Genomic DNA, 19,827 nt, shown 5'->3' with positions numbered 1-19,827 from the left:
GAGCAATCCACTACAATCTGAAGGCCGGCTGAGCAAGATCAAACAACTGGATGTGTGTCCCACCCCCTGAAACCAAGCTTTTGTCTTGTTAATCCGAGGGCGATCTCGCTGGGTGCAGTCAGTCTTAATTCCCAACACCTGTGTGCAATTAGACTCACACTACTTCAGTGAAACCTACCAGTGAAGCGTCAGCATTAGCGTTGGCTCCTTGGGTAAAGACCAGCGAGTCTCTGTGCATGTCCACTGAGCAAGGCCGCCTACAAGAGTAGCTTTTTCCTTTCCCGAGGCACACCTACTCACCTAAAGCTGCCAGCTACAACTACACTCAGGCCATGCGCTACTATACTATTCCTATTGTCTCCGGTCCACGCAAGAGGTATCATGCCATCAGGCGCTCCTCAAGCCTTTAAAACAGGCACCACCCACATCTGTTTACTTGTCTGTTGGGTCATGGAACTGCCAGTCGGCAGTCAACAAAGCTGACTTTATCACTGCTTATGCTAACACATTATTTCTTGGGCTACTGGCGCTCACTGAAGCCTGGATCAAACCAGAAAACTCTACTACCCCCGCTGCGCTGTCCACCAATTACTCTTTCACCCACACCCCCGGCCATCCGGGAGGGGGTGGGACTGGGTTCTTAATTTCCAACAAATAGAAATTCACACAGCTGCTACCCCCAAATCAATACGCCTCCTTCGAATACCATGCTGTCTTTGTGTCCGCTCTGGTAAAGGTCTCTGTGATTGTCATATACCGTCCACCAGGACAAATGGGTAACGTTGTGGAGGAGCTAGACACACTGCTGTCTTCAATACCAGAGCATGACTGTCCCCTACTTGTCCTCTGTGACATGAACATTCACTTAGACAATTAAAACTCAGCAGACTTCCTGTCTCTGATTCAGTCTTTGATCTAACACGGGTTCTCAGCCCCCCGACCCACAAAGCTGGCAAGGTGCTTGACCTCATTCTTGTCCGAAACTGTGCCACAGAGTGCCTAACAGTCACACCTCTACATGTGTCAGACCACTATTTCATTCAGTTCACGGTATGCCTACAGGAAAAGCCCATTCTTCCAATGCCGTTGGTCTCACACCACTGCAACCTCCACAACCTGTCTCCCGCTCACTTTGCCTCAGTGGTAGCTTCCGCTCTACCTTCCCTCAACACATTTTCCTCACTTGAGGTCAATGATGCCACACAATCTCTTTGCTCTACACTAAGCTCGTGCCTGGATAGCCAGTGTCCTCTATCCACCAAGCCTGCTCGCCCAAACCAGTCCCACCCGTGGCTAACTGATACCATCCGTGGGCTCCATACTGATCTCAGAGCTGCCGACCTTAAGGGCTACCAATTGCTCCTATCCTCCTTCTCAACAAGCATCAGTGCTGCCAAAATTGCGCTCTATAATAACAGAATTAGCAGTGCCACTGACTCAAGGAAATTATTTTCCACTTTTAAAGCGCTACTAAATCCTTCTCCACCGCCCACAAACTTGTCTGCTGATACCTTTGCTGCCTTCTTCACAGGCAAAGTGGCGGCTATAGCTAGCCAATTCTCTGAAACATTCAAACTCAACCATTGTATCAGTCCACCTACATCTTTTCCTCTGCCCTCCCAGGTCAGTGGTTTTTCAGTCACCTCGTTTACTCCTCTCACAGAGAGTGAAGTATCAGAATGCTTGACCCGTAGCCATCCAACTACATGCCAACTGGACCCAATTCCTACGAATCTCCTCCAAGCCATATCTCCTACTTTGGTCTCGACAATCACTCATGTGATAAATATACTGCTCAAAAAAATAAAGGGAACACTAAAATAACACATCCTAGATCTGAATTAATGAAATAATCACAATTAAATACTCCTTTCTTTACATAGTTGAATGTGCTGACAACAAAATCACACAAAAATTATCAATGGAAATCAAATTTATCAACCCATGGAGGTCTGGATTTGGAGTCACACTCAAAATCAAAGTGGAAAACCACACTACAGGCTGATCCAACTTTGATGTAATGTCCTTAAAACAAGTCAAAATGAGGCTCAGTAGTGTGTGTGGCCTCCACGTGCCTGTATGACCTCCCTACAATGCCTGGGCATGCTCCTGATGAGTGGCGGATGGTATCCTGAGGGATCTCCTCCCAGACCTGGACTAAAGCATCCGCCAGCTCCTGGACAGTCTGTGTTGCAATGTGGCATTGGTGGATGGAGCGAGACATGATGTCCCAGATGTGCTCAATTGGATTCAGGTCTGGGGAACGGGTGGGCCAGTCCATAGCATCAATGCCTTCCTCTTGCAGGAACTGTGACTCCAGCCACATGAGGTCTAGCATTGTCTTGCATTAGGAGGAACCCAGGGCCAACCGCACCAGTATATGGTCTCACAAGGGGTCTGAGGATCTCATCTCGGTACCTAATGGCAGTCAGGCTACCTCTGGTGAGCACATGGAGGGCTGAGCGGCCCCCCAAAGAAATGCGACCCCACACCATTACCCACCGCCAAACCTGTCATGCTGGAGGATGTTGCAGGCAGCAGAACGTTCTCCACGGCGTCTCCAGACTTTGTCACGTCTGTCACATGTGCTCAGTGTGAACCTGCTTTCATCTGTGAAGAGCACAGGGCGCCAGTGGCGAATTTGCCAATCTTGGTGTTCTCTGGCAAATGCCAAACGTCCTGCACGGTGTTGGGCTGTAAGCACAACCCCCACCTGTGGACGTCGGGCCCTCATACCACCCTCATGGAGTCTGTTTCTGACCGTTTGAGCAGACACATGCACATTTGTGGCCTGCTGGAGGTCATTTTGCAGGGCTCTGGCAGTGCTCCTCCTGCTCCTCCCTTGCACAAAGGCGGAGGTAGCGGTTGTTGCCCTCATACGGCCCTCCACGTCTCCTGATGTACTGGCCTGTCTCCTGGTAGCGCCTCCAGGCTCTGGACACTACGCTGACAGACACAGCAAACCTTCTTGCCACAGCTCGCATTGATGTGCCATCCTGGATAAGCTGCACTGCCTGAGCCACTTCTGTGGGTTGTAGATTCCGTCTCATGCTACCACTAGAGTGAAAGCACCGCAAGCATTCAAAAGTGACCAAAACATCAGCCAGGAAGCATAGGAACTGAGAAGTGGTCTGTGGTCACCACCTGCAGAACCACTCCTTTATTGGGGGTGTCTTGCTAATTGCCTATAATTTCCACTTGTTGTCTATTCCATTTGCACAACAGCATGTGAAATTGATTGTCAATCAGTGTTGCTTCCTAAGTGGACAGTTTGATTTCACAGCAGTGTGATTGACTTGGAGTTACATTGTGTTGTTTAAGTGTTCCCTTAATTTTTTTGAGCAGTGTACTTCTCTGGCTTCAGGAACCTTCCCGACCACTTTCGAAAGGGCCTGGGTTACACCCTTGCTCAAAAAGCCCTCACTTGTCCCAATTCAAGTTGAGAACTATCGACCAGTGTCTCTTCTACTATTTTTATCCAAAACTATTGAAAGGGCAGTATACAAACAGGTCTCAGAATTCCTCTCACGGAATGACCTCCTAGTACCATACCAGTCTGGTACTGAAATGGCTCTTCTGTCTGTAACAGAAGCCCTAAGGTCAGCTAAAGCTGCAGCCCAATCCTCGGTTCTTATCCTGCTTGACCTATCAGCTGCCTTTGACACAGTCAACCACACCAGTGGTTCGAATCCTACCTCTCGGGGCGTTCCTACAATGTTTTGTGACAAGCACAATTATCCTCCTCCCACTACCTCTCCCCAGGGTTTCCCCAAGGCTCAGTGCTAGGGCCCCTTCTCTTAATTTACACCACCTCACTGGGGCAGATCATTCACTCGCACGGCTTCTCTTACCACTGCTACACAGACGATACGCAGCTCTACCTATCCTTCCCGCCAGGCAATCCCACCGTCTCGGCGCGGATCACGGACTGTCTCTCGGACATATCTGCATGGATGAAAGCTTGCCACCTTCAACTAAACCTCTCTAAGACTGAACTCTTGGTCATTCCAGCCAAGCAATCTATCCACCATAACATCACACTATAAATTGACTCCTCACCATCACTCCAACCAGGGTGGTGAGAAACTTGGGTGTCATGATTGATGACCAGCTGTCCTTTTCAGACCATGTTGCTGCTGTCTCTCGGTCATGCCGCTTTGCTCTATACAACATAAGGAAAATCAGGCCCTACCTCACTCAGTATGCTACCCAGCTTCTGGTACAGGCCATGGTTATCTCTCGCCTCGACTATTGCAATGCCCTCCTAGCAGGTCTTCCAGCTTGTGCGGTGAAACCATTACAAATGGCTCAGAATGCAGCAGCACATCTGGTTTTTGATCAGCCCAAAAAGACTCTTGTCACTCCATTACTCAGTGACCTCCACTGGCTCCCCGTGGCCTCCAGAATCAAATTCAAGTCACTAATGCTTGCATACAGAGTGACTACTGGGTCTGCACCCATCTACCTAAACTCCATAATACAAACTTACGTTCCTTCTTGGCCGCTACATCCTCCAACGAACGCCGCCTGGCTCTGCCATCCCTTCACACAAAGCAATCCCAGTCCCGGCTATTCTCATCTGTGACACCACGATGGTGGAACGAGCTACCACACGCCATCAGAGCAGGGGCGTCCCTCTCTAACTTCAAGAAGCTCTTGAAAACTCATCTCTTCCGAGAAGTTAACCCCCACTTTAATAAATATACATGAAAAGTCAATTGGGTTGTGAAGTGTTGTGGACCTGCATGAACATTAACTAACTTAACAACTAAAAATGTTTCCTCATTATGTTAATGAAAAATGTTATTCAGATTCACATTTGTCTTCAAACACATTTGCTACTGCAAAATATGAATTGTAATTCCAAAGAGACAAAGTTGAGCTTTCAAGATTACAGCAATGTAAAGATTTTGGAATAATTGATTTGGCATTGATTGATTGACAGCTTGACTCACGTGTAAATCTTGGTTAAATCCACAACAGAGAATTGACTCTTTGAGTCTATCTGCTTAAGATTGAATCCATCTGACTCTCAGAATTTCCTCTTGGTCAAGCCTGACATTAATCTGTTCAAAAATCCTACAATGTATCAGTCTTAGGATGATGCTTTGTTGTCCTTCCATCATCAACCGCTTATCCTGTGTACAGGGTCGCGGGGGGCTGGAGCCAATCCCAGCTTACATTGAGCGAAAGGCTGGTACACCCTGGACAGGTCACCATTCCATCGCAGGGCCACACATAGACAACCAGTCACGCTCACACCTAAGAACAATTTTAGAGACACCAATTAACCCAGCCTCTTTGGGGGGAGGAAGAGAGAGAGAGAGAGAGAGAGAACCCACACGGACAACATGCAAACTCCACACAGAAAGGCCGGGGCAACCGGGTTTAAACCCACGATCTTCGTGCTGTGAGGCGACAGTGCTAACCACTGCACCACCCCATCTCACCTCCCCATTTTTTGTAACTATTTAAAATGATTTATCTTGTTTTATATCTCATGTTTTGGATCTTATTGACCTGTATTCGCTTTTTTTGCAAGGCACTTTGGCACATTTCTTCAAGAGCATAACTTTTTCGTACCAGTGCTTCTACCATTTGAAGGGATTTTCGTTTTTGTTTTAGTTCCAAATTGATTCCTGTGTTTTGTCTCAGCTATGATTGCAGTTTACATTACTGAAATGAAAAGAAAAATGAAACTTCAGTATTTAAAAGGGATAAGCGCTTAACTCTATATTAAAAATGTGTCATCATCCATTTAGCCAGTTGAGTTTGTTTTGGGAAACATGGCGATGATTAAAGAGACCTCAGAGAATAATTACGACTGCAGCACACCTGTATGTATGACTCATCATCATAGGGTCACAAAATACAAAGACAGAATAGAGAGAACATGGAATTAAATGGCTTTACTATTCTGGTGGAGATATCTGAGATTGGTCAGAAATAGGGGTTAGTTTGGCTGAATCCAGTGAGTCCAATTATCCAAGTGACAAGACATTTGGAGCGATCTCTCTAGGAGTGCCCTTAGAAACCTATGCCACATGGAAATGAAATTTCTTTTTTCACATTTCTATACATGGACTTATTTCAAGGACATAGTATACAAATACAGTATACAGTATGACAAATGTAATTAGTATCTGCCATGCAATGGGATTGGATCACAGAAGAAGAAAACCCCCCCACAATTATTTTTGTAGTCCCATCTAATCCAGCACTGAGGTCAAGCCCTTTCCAGGAATATGCTGTTTCATCTCATCTTATGTTCCCTTGTAACATGTGTGTTTGCTACCTTATCTTCACATTGAGTGGATTAAACAATAACCTGCTTTGACATTGGAAAAACCTAGAGTCATGCCTCTCAGTTTCCCTCTCTCCGGTACCCCCTCAATCACAGACAATCTCTCCTCGTCTCTCTGGATCCTTCTCTCCCCTCGTATGTGCAATGAAGTAACAACCACTAATCCACAGGCTGAGCGAGTGGGTGGAAAATAGAAGAGTGCAGAGAGGATGCGAGGGAAACTGTGTGTGTGTGTGTGTGTGTGTGTGTGTGTGTGCGCGCGCGTGCGTGCATGTGTCACACAAGAAGCTTCAGTATGAAACCGCAGCCCGGGTCAGCCTGCCAGACGCAATACTTGACCGAAAGGAACTGCCCTAGTTTCCTTGCGAGTAATCCCTCTCGACAGAGTCTCCATTCAAATAAAAACTCGCCTGCTGTTGTGTGTGTGCTTTTGGTTCCTTCAGAGGACCAGGCAGTTCAGCTCAGCAGTTGCTTGGACCAAATCACACTCTAGTGGGCGAGGAGTTCCCCTAAAGCACATCGGTAAACAACACCACAGAAGTGAAGTAGAGGCTCAGGATTTTCGCATTAAACCAAGGGCGTAGGTTTCGTTTCTGCATCAATTTGTGGTAACAAAATATAAAAAATATATAATGGGATATAATGCAGTGAGACTTTCAGAAATTCTGCATTACTTTCAAAAATGTATTCTTCTGTAGATCAACTTTCTCATTTAATGTTATCGCTGCTGAGTCAACACACATTTTGGCCTGATTTACTCTTCCATCTTCTATTGTGTCTTTTCTTGGGGGAAGTAATCTCTTTAAATTTGCATGTGGCACCTATTGACATCTATGAAAATGTATTAATTTTAATTTAATTCATTTATAAACCCCTGGACTAATAGTTCCTATGTGTTTCAGCTAGATTTCTGCTCATGTTCAAAACTTTCTGCACATTCAAAACATATTGCACACATCTGTGTTTTGTAATGACTTTTATTTGTACATCTTAACTATGTTAGTGAAGCTGACTGATATCAAGAATACAACACATTTTGGTAATAACTGATTAAAACATTGATCAAATCTGTTAAAGAATGAGACCTTGTTAAAGCCTCTAAATAATTCTGGAAAACCAAAACCTTAGGCTCCAAAGTTTATCTGCACATGTGTCTTATCTGAGTTCTGATCTATATCTGCAGAGCCAGGGCAAAACAACAGAAGGTAAACTGTAGTTGTTTGTTTGTGAAGCTTCAGATAAACGATGTGCCATTAATGATACAGAAAACACCAAATGACTTAACTATAAGCTTGATATTTAAGAATAGTTTATCAGTCAAATGTGTGGAAAAGCACAAAGGGTTCCATGTTACAGAACTTAATGAATTAATGAAGTTATCCACGCTGGGTGCCCTGTGCACATTCAGTGGGGTTTTTTAAAGTCCATATGAGACTGTCTCTCCATGTATCATGTATGTTAATGTGGTTCTAGTCCATCGCCGGAGTTTAAATATTGAACAGGTGTTGCCAAGATCACTGTAAAATTAATATGTAGCCTTTCACAAGCCCTATCGCGAGCCCTATGCAGACCTCTTCACTCAAAACAGGGTCCAACAAGAACTGCAGAATTATATAACTAAAAGGAAGTTTTAAAATCATGGGTCAAGTACTCACCATCTTATTTGTCAGATACAAGAACAACAAAATCCAAATGCTGGGAAAGAAAGAGGTCTGGGTGAGGTAGAACTAGCAAACAACACAAAGGGGAAACATTTATATTTTTTTACTTTTCACCCAGCAGTTGGGGGCATCTTCAAATGTTGGATTGTTGTCTAAAAGATGTCCACAGTCGGGCCAGAATGATAAATTGTTGTTCTGGAGTGAAACCAACGTTTAAAGCCAACATTTCTAGAGACTGCACAGCCCACTGGCTCAGCCTGGCATGGCTAGTGTGGGGTACATCCAGGGAAAAAGAAGACAAACTGTAGACATCCGTATGAAAATACCATTGATGATGTGACCCACCGCTGAATAACAGGTAAAAATTTGGCATAGTTATGTATGAAGGTCAACATATTCAACGCTTTGCCCGTCGGGGAATTCAAAGACATGCATGAAAGGAAACTAAAGGACACCAACTTTTTTTAGTACCAACTGAGAATCGTTTAAACGTGACAGCCTACCTGAGTATTGTTGGTGTCCATGTCCATCCCTTTATGACCACAGTGTACCCATCCTCTGATGGCTACTTCCAGCATGATAATGCACCATGTCACAAAGCTCAAATCATGTCAAACTGGTTTCTTGAACATGACAATGAGTTCAGTGTACTTCAATGGATTCCACAGTCACCAGATCTCAATCCAATAGAGCACCTTTGGGATGTGGTAGAACGGGAGATTTGCATCATGGATGTGAAGCTGACAAATCTGCAGCAACTGTGTGATGCTATCATGTCAATATGGACCAAAGTCTCTGAGGAATGTTTCCTATACCTTGCTGAAAGTATGCCACAAAGAATTAAGGCAGTTCTGAAGGCAAAAGGGGGTCCAACCCAGTACTAGCAAAGTGTACCTAATAAAGTGGGCAGTGAGTGTAATTCAGTAGGTCAATATTTTACATTTCTAGATTTGATGAAATGATCTCATGCTCCAAGTATACTTTGTGTATCTTGTGTTTGTGTGTGCAATGGCCTAAGTGCATGTGTGCGTAAGCAGATTTCTGTGTGTTTTCCTTTTTCAAGTTGAAGGCTTTGCAGCCTCCTAGGGAATGTGTTCACTGCTTTCAGGTTCTGGTTGAAAGTAACACCCAGATTAGCTAAGAGATCTGGACCTAGGGACAGAGAGACATGAAGCGAGAGAGAGAGGAAAAACAAAGCCCAGAGGATAAATGGGGGTGAAACAAGGACGGAGAAATCATGTGAGATGAAGAGAGGACGGGGAGGGAATTTGGCAAAAGGAGACAGAATATGCCCTGACTGAAAAGATGCTGCCAACCACATTGAAAGCAAATGAAGTAAAAACAAAAATGGATAGGAGAGACAGAGAGACAGTGCTGGAAACAGATAGGAATGAGCATGTTGCTGAGAACAAGCTGCAAGGCAGAGACAGGATGGGGAAACCTACACAACAAAGCAAGGGGAGGAGAGAGAATGGCTTCAGTCTCTGATGTGAATGGTAACAGAAAAGAGCTCGAAGTGACACATTCTTTGTTGTACTTCTCAGATGTAATTTCCTCAGGGCAGCTCTTAACAAAAAACAAGCTGTGGTGGCACTTCTTTTTTTTATCCAAAATCGCTAGTTCAGTGATATGAATGCATACATTAACATTGGATGTCCGAGTGAGAATTGAACCTTTTGTCCTTACAGTGATTGTGTTAAAATCCACCCTTTGTGAAAACTCAACAGGACCAAAATCTTTGAAAACACTGCCCTGCCATTTTTGGGTGCCTTGAAGATGCAAAATACATTGACATACACTAGCACCTTAGATTGTTGGAAGGCTTTTGGGCACATAAATAAAACATTTGATCATAGTTTTTAATTTCTTGGCAGAAAATCCAAAGAAAACTGTGAGAGACTGGAAAAGTAAAAAAAAGCCTTTCAGTGATGAATAGCCCTTGAGCAATGGTCTGAAATGTGTTGCTGTAAGGGTGCTAAGTGGCCAACAGTCAGTATTAACTACATTAATTAAAAACTTTAATTTTCAGTGTCGTGTAACAAACAGCATTAAAATGCACTAAGTAATTTAACACTTTAGTGACGAAAAGCTGCAGTGAGAGTTTTTCTGTTTTACAAAACAAACATCCTTTTTACAAGACATTTGGTCTCAGATTCAGTCTCCAACAATTATTTTTCCTCAGACAGGAAGTGGGGTTTCCCTTGTTTTAATGATTCTGTAGCAATGACTGTTAACATCTTTAAATAAGCTGATTAAGACAAGTTTTTGATTATATTTTACGAGCGTGAAGAGTCAATAATATTACCAAAGGAAATGTTCCTGTTCCTGATTTATGGGCCTGAATTGTTTAATTTTTAAACATGTCAGAAAATTGCAAAAATTCCTGTGGCGTACTGTTTTCTCTAACAGTCAAAATGAAAATTATTTCATTCATATATCAATTACAATGATATAAAGCATTTTTTTAGTGATGTGTGTTGAAATTTGAAACACTCATGGTCATTAATGGTCCCTACTACTTTCTTCTCAAACTTTTTGACGTCAACGAACCCTAAACTGACACAAATTACACCACAGACCCCCCATTTGATAAAAGTTTGTGGCAGGGTTGCCCATCTGATCTGATTTTGGTTTTACTTGTCACTCTGCAATGCTAGCTAGCTAAGGCTACATGAAATGCTACAAAACTCTATCTAAAACACTAAAAATAAACAGTACAAAATGCAAAAAATCCACCAAAATTATTGCTTACACTAGCTAGCTAATGCTAATAATTACAAAAAACAAAAACTGATGTTGGCTTTTTGTTTCACACAGAAACCAAACTCCAGTTTCCTGGGTGAAGGTCGCCTAATCATCTATCCAGCCGCCCTACCACCTCCAAAAAAGGAATTTTCTGTTTTTTTATATAGCCTACACATGCCGTTCCTCACACGGCCACAAGAGGCTGCTCATAACATAAAATTCGGTCGTTTTAAGCCCTTCAACGATTGACCTATGTTGACGTTTTCTGTGTGAGTACAGGCTGTGCAAAACTAAAGTGGTGAACATTTTACATTCAAAAACAACAGCATATTAGCATTGCTGTTCCTAAACAATCCATTGTTCAATCACAAATCCGTTAGCATGGCTGTAGACTCTTGAACTGTTGATTCATTTTCTGTCAGTCAATAAATGATCAATAAACATTTTGTTTTAGCACAACTTATTTAGATAAATGTCTTTCCTGGGCTCACAGAACATATCTAAAATCCAAATGATAAATTATTTATTCCAACAACACAGCTGTAAGAAGGATGCTGTTAAAAGACTTCCAGTAGAGGCTGTTGTGGGTCTTCACTTTAAGTCTTTCTTCAGAAAGTGAAACTGACAGAAGGCATCATGACTGTAATGAAATATTCTCATCATTCTCTGGGGTTCCTCAAACAACCTTCTGACACTTCCGATCTTGGCAGTTTCAATTTGGGAAATAAAAGATAAGTATGAAGTTTTCCCTGAAGTTTTGATCCCGGCTCTTTTCACTGTGCATAGCGACTGCCTTCTTCACGGTCTGATTCACCTTCCTATCAGGGGCACTGACAGAAGGGGAAAGAGAGGAAGAGCGAGAAAGACACAGAGAGAGCGGGAAACAAGACTGAAGACATTAGCAGAAGAAAACAGATGATGGGTGGAAGAGAGAAAGACTAAGGAGGGGAGACGAGGTGAAATGCAGAAGGAAGAGTTCATCATTTTAACTGACAGGCATACTAATCTCTCTTCTTTGTTAGACATGGGTCCTATCTGTTTTACTCGCCCTTGTCCTCCTTCATTCTCCCTTTTTCTCTTTCCTCTGTCATTTATTCCATTTGAACTTGTCTCTTCCACTTTCTAATACTACATTTTCTGTCTTTCTCCGTCTCATCTCTTGCTCATTTGCCTTCTATCTCCTCTTTATCTCACTCCCCTCCTGCCCTCTTCCTCCCTGTCTTCTCTTTCTTTCATCTGTGCTGCACCCCTCTGTTTCTCCTTCCCCTCCTCCCTCTCTCGGTCTCGCCTTTGAGTCATTCAGAATAATTGCTCTGCGGCGCTCTCCTTCGCTGGGTGCTTATCAAGCTTTGGCTGCTATCTGCACAAACAGCGTGCCCTAACAACATGGGAAAGTGTTTGCAACCACACATGGGGACATGCTCGTACACCTGCATACACATCACACAAGGTAAATGGGTACCTCTCACACAGTGGGACCAATCACATGCCGAGAGCTACTTACGGTGCACCAATCAATGGCCCTGCAGGTGTGTGTGGGCTTCCTTGTTCACCTACCTGGTCGTATTTCTTTTACTTTCCCATTAATCCATCCAACCGTCTATCGATCACTATTCCCCCAAGGATGAATGAGTCGCAAGTGATTCATTTTACTCTTCCGTCTCATCTTGCTTTCCTCTTGCCCATTCTCCTCTCTCTTGGCTTTTCCTTTGTGCCGTTTTCCATCTCTCCTTCTTTCCTACATAGTCCTTTTTTACCCTACTTCCATTGTGGTTTTGTTTATCCAAACATTTCTTCAAACTGTGCAACTTCAAAAGCTGAACAAAATGGCTTTTCTATGGTTTGTTAAAACCAAGAATATTGTTTGTAATATTTACAATTGTAATATTATTACAAGTTTTATCTCCTAAAAATCTATTTATACTTTCTGAAATTTTATAACTTCAAATTAGTCAATTTGAGGTTATATATTTATAGATATTTTAAATGTATTTTTCCTGCAGTTCCAGGCAGCTAGTGGCTTCCATTAATTTCTGTACTAAAGTAAATTTCCACAACAACAATGTAGTTGACAATAATTAAAGCAGATTTGTTGTTCATTGTGATTTTACAACTCAAGCAGCATAAGTGCAAAATATAAAAATGAATGGAAACCAATGGATGCTTGTTAGAGCGGATATAATTCAAATTTCTAATGAGATAGCATTTTTTGCGAAATGGTTAACTGGGATGTAAGAAAGAGATACATTTATGTCATAAATGGACTAAAAATGGAAAAACCCCTGCAATTAACAATCTATGAGATGTTATTTCCTGGTTTAGGTGTGTTTCCTGGGCCATGTGTAGTTTTCAGTGGCCTCTAGTGGTAGGTTTTAGATTGCAACTACTACTTTCTACTACATGGTCGAGGTGCACCCACCATAGTCTCACTAAATCCTGTGGGAAACTGATGTGGGTGACTTAATTTGCGGAGACTGTGACAGGCAAAGAAGTGGTGCACCCGAGTATCGCTAAAACAACAATAAATCTAAATTGAATGGTACGGAGCAAACAACACCAGATCCATACTAATCTAGCATTTGGTGATGGTGAATTAAAATCTTAATGATTATTAATTTAATATCAGTTACCTTTCTTATCTGATCTTCATTCATTATTTTACAAATGTAATTTTCATTTCACAGTTAAAATAGATCCACTTGTTTGACAGTATTTGCATTCTCCCCACAAGTCCCCCTGTTGTATCCTGAGAAATGTTCAACAGACGGTGTACGCTCAGACATACTTTCTTCTTATCCACCAAAACAAAGATATTAAAGCATCACAGTGTGTTTTAAAAATCAGTGAGAAGCACCACATTCTACTGATAATACTGAAATCAGCATCAAAGACCATGGGTGTAGAAAAACCACCAAGTCCATGAGCTTCATAAATCTAACTGTAAGTGTAGTGTGATGCTGCACTCCAATCGCCCTGTGCATGGTTTATTCTCAGCTCTTTCATCTTGAAAATGCTGGGAAAGCATCAGAAACCAGATCAGGCACTTCAGAGACAGCATTTACCCTAAGGTGGTCAGAAACAAGTTGTAGGCCTACAGTCTACCCACTCATACACTCATGCAGGAGAACATGTCCTGTCGCTTTTGTTGCTCATTTTTATTGTTATTTTAATCACGTCTTTAATGCAATGCTGTATTTCTTGTTCTGTTTGGTTCCTCTTTGCACCCCGTAGACCCCAACAGCACACACACACACACACACACACGCGCGCGACATCAAGTAATTTTGTTGTAATTCACGTATCTCTGTATCTATTTTTGTTTTTCTCTTGGTTCTCCCTGTGTCCTCAATCCTAAAACTTATAATTTTCCTCCCTCCTTCCTCTTATTGTCTCTCCTTTTCTTTCTATTGTATTCTCTTTCTTTCTTCCCTTTCCATCTGAAACTTGGAGCCCCAGGTCAATAAATCTCGTTCAGTGTTCTTTCAAGGACGCCACCTAACTCATTAAAAGTAATAAAGAGCCTTTCATCGACTCACAAATGACTTGTTGGGCTAATTGTTTGTTTCATCCTCTCTCTTAATACAATAATGATTTTTGCCTTCATGGAAACAGATTTTAATTATACTGGCAGCACAAATACCCACCTGGGCCAAGTTGCACACTAACTCACCTGCCTACATTGTAAAACACAAATACACACTTCTGCCAAAACACACACACACTTGTACATGCGAGTACACAAACAAATCTCTACTCTCTGTCTCTCTCACACAGTCAACAATGGATCGATTTAAATGAGGATGAAAATCCCTCTTTACCGCAGTAAATCTCTACAGTGTCCTCTGAGGATTTATCTTCAAGTCTTTGTGTTCAGGCTGTTAACATCCACTTCGCCACATTGTTTCCCAATAGCTGAATTGAACAAGCTCGATTGAAAGCTGTAACATCAATGGGGACAGAGTGATCCTGACTCAGCAAGCTTTTCACAGACGGCAAAGTGCTACTATTGACCAAATTTAAACAGTGAACCTACCCAAACTGCAAAAAGTGGAAGACGAAAAAATACCCCCTATGGAAATTGACAAAGTGTTGTGTTGATTATCTAGACTAATGGGGACATTGTTTTTGGAAAGAGATTTTTTTGTGGTCATTTTCATGTGCGTGAATACTACAAATGAAACACCACCTACCACCATTGTATTTGTGGTGGAGGGATATATCTCAGTGGCAGATATCTCAAAACCTGGATTTATAAAAGTATACAGTATATAAAAACAAAATATGGTTATAACAATTATTCATACTTCCTTTCCCTGAATTTTGCCTCTCAGGCCCCCCTCAATCCCACATTCGGAGTATGCTGTTCCTAGCATGGAGATATTTGTATGCAGCCTGAGAGGAACACACGCATTACTTGAATTGCACATTTTGTTTATTAATTGTCTTGGTATCATGATCATTACTATTAATGTGAGTAGGTAAAAGGAGGCTGACATATTTGTTTGTAATTTTTTTGTACAAAACACATTCCCTGAATTGGCCTTTCTGCAGCCCACAAGAAAGTGCACTTCAGTGCAGATGTTGTTTCACCATCTCTCATTTCAGCTGTGAATCAGTCGGGGGGTGGGATGAGCACCCAATGCCTGAGGCTGATAGAGTGCTCGAGGGAGCAGAACAGGTTTGCCTTTTTAAACCTGCACAATTCAGCTCAGTGCATGAGTGCACACCATCCTTCCAAGCCCTTTTATAACCTTTATAACAATAAGGCCAGTAGCTTCAGAATTATTTATTGTTAAGCCATAGGCATAACCATGGTATAGACATGGGTGGGGGGGTCCAAATGATTATATTATATGTATATATGAAAATGTGCACATTAAGAACACACGTTTTGATGACTACATTGAATATCTGAATTTACATTTAAACAAATGCTCTGTGATTCCTCCGGGATAGTGGCCTCCCCTTTCCACTTGCTAATTAAATAATTGCATTGTGATCAGATATCATTATTTTTCCAGAGGAACGACTGACCTTGATGATCATTTTAATTTGAATATTCTGCTTTATTACCAGTAGTCTTAATAACTGCTGACATTTAGGCTATAGGTTAAAACTAATGTAATCAAGATGTTTCGTCTCACATTCCATTTTCTCACCCAATCATTTGTATCTTCAGAGCATGATGTCCTTATCTGGCCATTGCTTTCAGCATGCCTCTCCGTCTCCCTCTCTGTCTGCGCTGCCTGCATTGTGACCAGATACCATTATGATACCAGAAGAACAAGGACTGACCTTGATGATCATTTTAATCTGATACATTGAATATCCTGCTTGTATTAATAGTTTTATTTATTTTAATGTTATTAGCAAGCAATATAATAAGTTGTTTAAAGAACACTAACATGGCCATTATATCCATGTATGCCACCAGACTCCTTTGACCAACACAGTCATTTTACCTTGCAGAATATAGTTGCTGGTCTACCACTACGTCGATCAGTTAGTTTGTTTATGTTATTCTGTGCTAAAGCTGTAAAAATATTTAAATATAGTGTACTCTTAAACTCATTTGATTTTTTAGGTGGTTAAGCCCATGGTTAAAGCAGTGCTCTGACATTATTGGAAGTACACTTGTTGCCATCTTATCTAGAGGGGCGTTCAATAAAGAGATTTATTAATTGTAGTGTAGCTAAGCACAAAAACTTATCTTTTACTCCTATCAGTAGCTAACAAGTTACAGTACATCCAAAAGCAATTCATTACATTTCAGTGGGATGTTTTTATTGTGAGAGAATGCATGTTGATTTAAAAAATGCAAATTAACACAAAGATTATCTGTATTTCCTTGTAAGAAGTACATTTAGAAACAGTGCTCAATTCATCACCACCAAGCTCGAGACTAACTTTTGGAGCTGCTCAAGCAGGAACTGGACTTTTGAGCTGAGATAATTTTGTCACATATACTTCCAAGCTCATCCCTATATAAAGATTTAGTGTATGATGTGTCACTCTCACTGGAATTCCTGCAAAAAAAACTCAAGAGCCAATTATGATCATGATGGGATTGAAAATCACTGATGTACGCAGAAGTTTCCTGTGAATCAAAGACTGACCACTGATGATATGATGCTGCTTGAATCATAAACCGCTGACCAGCTCCAGCCAATTTTGAGTAATGAGAAAATGAGGCAATCATCAATCAAAGTCAGTCTTCTAGATTCCAAATATTAATCTGAATAAGTCATGATCTCGGCTCTGCAGCGGTGAAGCAGTCGTTTCATCTCTTGTAATTTACCGTTGTGATTATCTGAACGAGACTCAGAGCCATTCAAAAGCGGACACAATCATTCTCAGACTACGAATGAAAGTCATAATGACAATTATCTCCATTAGTGCCAGGACTGCACTGTGTACGTGCTGTTTCTTACTGTATGGCATTATCCATGTGATTGTAATCTACAGTATATGAGATGAGTTACGGGAACACAGCGCAGCCTATGTTCTTCCATTCTCCTGAAAGATGATTATTTTGTTTGTGATCAAAGCCAGAGTTGGTGAAAATTACAGAGGCTGCGTACGACTGTATGAAAAACACAATTATTCCATCCGTCCATCATATTCAACCACTTATCTGTGCAGAGTCGGGGGTGGTGGGTGGTGGGCTGAAGCCAATCCCAGCTGACATTAGGCGAGGGGCGGGGTACCCCTGGACAAGTCGGCTGGAAGGAGGGTGAATATTGGACTGACGTTTGTCAAATAGCATGCTGAATTTATAAATAGGCAACTGTTTGCTAACGCATTTGCCATTTCAGTTTATATAAGCCAGTAATGCCAAAATATGTCAAATGTGTGTGTTTGTGTACTGTAATAATTCCCTGAATTAAATATACTGGCTATTTCACACTTTTTCAAGGTAACACAAGGGTGTGGATCCAAAAGCAGACTAAAAATAAGGCAAATAACTAGGCGTGTGGCAAAACACATAACCCACAAGAGTCTTTACTGCTAAATTATATGAAGATTTTGAGCATTAAACATTTATTTCCTGCATTCTGATGAATATAATGCAGTGCAGCTCTCAGTCATTCTGTGCCACTTTCAGATCTGTTTCTCCTATAGATCAACTTATTTAATATCTGCTTATTCATGATTAGTCTTCAATCCTCTTTTTGTCTTTGTTTGGGGAAGTAACCTCTTTAAATGTGCATGTGGCATCTTTTGACATCAATGATAAATTATTTAATTTTAATTCAGTTATAAACTCCTGGACTTTAATAGCTCCTGTGTTTCAGCAGGTTTTCTGCTCATGTTCAAAACTTTCTTCACATTCAGAATGTCTCCCAAATATCTGTGTTCTCTGACATGTGCAGAGAAAAGTCATAATATAACAAGAATAACATCATCATTTAATGAGAAGTCTACCTGCCCTTCACTCTGCTGTGCATTACGTTACGCAGTTATGCACTTTGATATTGCAAGTTGTATGTGAAACAAAGAAACTGAAAGAAACACTTCTGATCAGGCCGAAACCACAAAACCACACATGTTCAGCAGCTCATAAAGTGCTCACAGTCCCAAACAGAGCAAGTTTGCGCCCCAGTTTTTAGATGCTTATGTTGCAATGTTCTTTGTTACCACTCATCCCAACTGTCTGGACTCACAGCACCAGAGGTGCGGTTCGGTTGATTACTATCAAGGCGTACGCCAGTGTTGCATCAGGTGGGCGAAAATCTTATCAGCTATAATTACATTTGTGTTTCACTGCGTGAGAAAATTAATGTGTGGCTGGACAGCATGTAAAAATGTTAATTGTGTAAGTCTCGAGAGACAGCTTAGATTAAATTATGACGTGGTAGACATGCATGTGTCTCGTGGTACAAGATTTCGTTACACCCCTACAAATAACTAATATTAGGCAAATTATAATAATAACTTAAATGTATATAACGCCACATGAAACCCAAGGACATTTTACAGAATGGACTATACATGACACAACAAACATTTTAGATAAAATACTGGGTGAGCAGTGCTAAGGGAGTTATTTAAGTGTTACTCACCAAAGGCCTGTACTACAAAGCAGGATTAACCCTGTTTTTTTTAATAAATATTTTAATCCTATGACGGTGGTTAACTTCTTAAGCTTGATTTATACTCCTGCGTAGGGTCCAGGCATTTATACTTGTGCGTCCGTGTGTCTGTCAATCTGCAATAACACCCCCAAATGCTAGTCGGCAGTAGCGCTACAGCGTCCACTGTGTTGACTTTTACCGGCCGAGCAGGCTAACTTCCGGTTTAACCCTCCGCTAACGTGAGTGGGGGTAAAATTGTAAACGAGCGGCTGGTGTAGCCTTTTCAAATGTTATCGACCGAATGGATCACATTCTGATACTGAACCGAGTCATTTCGCTCGGGTTGTGACGGTCAAATATCGATCCACTGTGTTACAGCCGCCGTTTTGGCAGCTAGTAAAAGTTACTTCAAAGCACGGGCACTTCCTGTCGGCTCGGAGGCATTGCTAGGCTACCCAGCTGACCAATCACAGAGCTTACGGTCCGCGTTGACTCGACGTGTAGTTCCATTTTTGAGGAGGTGCACGTCAGGCTACGCTGTAGGTGACGGTGTTGGGTAGGGGGCCACACAGAGGCTACGCTGTCGATTTGATGCAGAAGTAGAAATTGCACTTTACTGGGATACATCGCCATTGTAACTTGAGTGTTCGACACCTAACTTGCTCCAGAGTGGGTTATGTTGGAGATAAGAGAACTACGCTATCAAAGCACCTACTGACCAATCAGTTCTCTTGGAGAATGGCATTACCATTCATACAAGATCCCGGAGACAGTTTAACGGCTACTTCTATTGCTGTGGTAATGCGGAGATGCTTTTGTATACTGATAGAGAAGGGTCGGTCTGGGGCCTGTAGACCAGGGTCGTGAGGTGGCGCATCATGAACCTCCAGTTAAACCCCTGGACAGTGACGTTGCTATTGGATCTAAGCCAAGTAAAGAATACAGCATTTGAGATTGCAATTCACAAAAAAATGCAAAAAAGACAGTTCTGCCTGCTTACCATGGCTGTGTTATTAGAACTCTTTCTGCCTTATGTTCATCA

The sequence above is a fragment of the Micropterus salmoides genome, unplaced genomic scaffold, assembly GCF_014851395.1.
Source record: "Micropterus salmoides isolate LMB-PRFRI ecotype aquatic unplaced genomic scaffold, ASM1485139v1 Ms_hic_scaffold_2, whole genome shotgun sequence".
Lineage (NCBI taxonomy): Eukaryota > Metazoa > Chordata > Actinopteri > Centrarchiformes > Centrarchidae > Micropterus > Micropterus salmoides.
Note: the sequence above shows the minus strand (reverse complement) of the source record.